Below are 2,500 nucleotides of genomic sequence, written 5' to 3' on the forward strand. Positions count from 1 at the left end.
GCCGAGCGGGGAGCGAGCCGCCAGGGCGGGCCGAGGGCGGCACGCGCACGCGCGCGGGGAGGCGAGGGCGGGGGTTGGAGGGAGCACGCGGGCACGAAGCCGGGGCGGCGGGCGGGCGGGGGGGCGGGGGGCGGCGGGGCGCAGCGGTCGCCCCCGACCGCCGGCCCTCGCATCCCCACACGCACCCCCCCACCGCCACCGCCCACGGGCACCGCCGCCCGGGCTCCTCTCCTCTCCTCCTCCCTTCACCGAAGCCCCCGCGCGCAACCGCCGCACGGCCGCGGGGCCGGGCGACGGACGGCGCGGCGCGCCCGTCCTCCCTGGACGACGACACGACACGACACACCCCGTCGACACCCCCCCAACCCCGACCCACCGCGGGCTCGGGGCACCCGGCGCGGCGCGGCCGCAACCCGGGGGAAGGCGCGCAGCGGCGGGCGGCGCCGCAGCGTCCCGCGGGCCGCCGCCGGGGCACGCGGCCCCGGGGCGCGGCCCCGCGCGCGCGCGACTCGGGCCTCGGCGCGAGCCGCCCGGACAGGGCGAAGGCCGGGGTCGCCGGCGGGGAGGGAGGGGCGGGCGCGGACCCCGGACGCCAGGCGGCGGCGGCGGCCCACGGAGGGGGGCCCCCGGCCGGGACGACCGGGGCTCGCCGCCGGGGGCACGGCGGCGAGACCGACGGCGTTCCGGGTCCGGGCTCTCCCCCACGACGGACCGCCACCGGCGAGCGGCACGGGACCGCGACGCCCCCCAACGCACAACCCGGGCGACCCCAAGACCGCGTGCGGCGCGAGGGATCTCCCCCCAGAGGAACCGCGGCGGCGGCCGCGGCCCTCAGCGCGAGCTCTCTCCTCTCTCCCTTTCTCGCGGGCGGGGCCGCCCCCCCCTGCCCCGGCGCCGGCACCGGCCCCCCCACCCCCACACACGCTCGCACGCCTCCACCCCCTCCCACGTCCCACACGCGCTGCACCGCCGGGCGGACCCGGCGGGGCGAGGCGAGGCGAGGCGTGGGCGGGTGGAGGGGCGGGGTGCGCGGGCGGTGGGGACCAGGGGCGCACGGGGCGGAGGAGGCCACCGTGTCTGCACTTAGGGGGACGGAGGGCACCGGCAGACCCAGGCCCTGCGAGGCAAACCCCCAGCCGCGCCACCCCCCCGGGGCGACAGACCCCTGGGGGAAGCGATTGATCGTGAAGCGACGCTCAGACAGGCGTAGCCCCGGGAGGAACCCGGGGCCGCAAGTGCGTTCGAAGTGTCGATGATCAATGTGTCCTGCAATTCACATTAATTCTCGCAGCTAGCTGCGTTCTTCATCGACGCACGAGCCGAGTGATCCACCGCTAAGAGTCGTACGAGTTTTGATCGTTCAGGGGGCCGACCCCCGGAGGGGCGGCCCCCCCTGGCACAGCACATTCCCCCGAAGGGGTGCCTCCGGCCGGCCAGTCGAGACACAAGCGAGACCAGACTCCGAGAAGGTCGGAAAGGTTGGACCACGGGGCATCCGGCCACCGCCCACCACGCGAGGAGCGGAGCTCGGACAACCCCACAGGCGCCCAGGGGGTTCCCACCTGCCCCCCCCACACACACACACCGAGGGACGCGGGGCACACGCACACGCACGGCCGGGCGGGGCCGCCGGGCAGCCCCCTCCCGACGGCCGCGCGAAGACCGTGGCGCGGCATGGCAACCCCGGCCCCGGGGGGGGTGGGGTGGGGTGGGCGGCGGAGTCTGGGGGAGAAGGGAACCCCTCCTCCCCACGGGCCCGACCGCCCCGACCCGAGGCGGACGGGCGACCCCCAAAGGGTCTTTAAACCTCCGCGCCGGGACGCGCTAGGTACCTGGACAGGGGGTGGGGGACAGGCGAGGCGGGGGGGGGGGGGGGGCGGGACACGAGGCCGCAGGCCACCCCGCCTCGACGCCGATCCCGTCCGCGGCCAACCCCGCGGGGCACGGAAACCCCTGGCGCTGCCGGCCCGTGACGGAGGAGGCCCCCACGCCCCGCCGGGCGCCGCCACCGGCCCCGGCCTACACCGGCACCCGGCACCGCCTTCTCCCCCATTCCTTAACCCCCCCCCGCCAGCGCCGCCGGGGCGGACCGGACCCCTCTTCCTTGCCCGAGCACCCCGAAGCTCTCTTCGGCCCACACCCGCGTCCCTCCCCGCACCCGCGAACCCAGGCCCCCTTCGCCGCCGAGGGCGAGGGGCTGCAGCGGGAAGCGGGGCACAGGCAGGCAGGGCGCGTGAGGCACGGGGGAAGAGAGCAGCAGGGGCGGGGAAGGCGAGGAGCCGAACCCGGGCCCGGGGCCTGGGCGTGGGGGCCGGAGGGGGAGAGACGCGGAGCCGGGGAAGGGCAGGCTCGGAGCGGACGACGTCCGACGGACCGAGAAGACGCGAACCGTCCAGGGCGGCCGGCGGGAGGCGGCCGGTGGGCGGGCGCCCCGCGCGAGCCGAGGCTCTGAGGCCCCCGGGGGTGGGGGGCCGGACCCGAACCACCCCCGGAAGGCGCC

General features: G+C 78.6%; 1 non-coding gene across 1 annotated transcript; it reads right to left on the minus strand.

The window, feature by feature from the left end:
* Nucleotides 1-1,190: 1,190 nt before the first annotated feature.
* On the minus strand, nucleotides 1,191-1,343 carry LOC123936489. Its single transcript, XR_006817333.1, has one exon. It is a non-coding gene; the product is annotated as a 5.8S ribosomal RNA (ribosomal RNA).
* Nucleotides 1,344-2,500: the final 1,157 nt, after the last annotated feature.

This window comes from Meles meles, unplaced genomic scaffold (assembly GCF_922984935.1).
Source record: "Meles meles unplaced genomic scaffold, mMelMel3.1 paternal haplotype, whole genome shotgun sequence".
Classification (NCBI taxonomy): Eukaryota; Metazoa; Chordata; class Mammalia; order Carnivora; family Mustelidae; genus Meles; species Meles meles.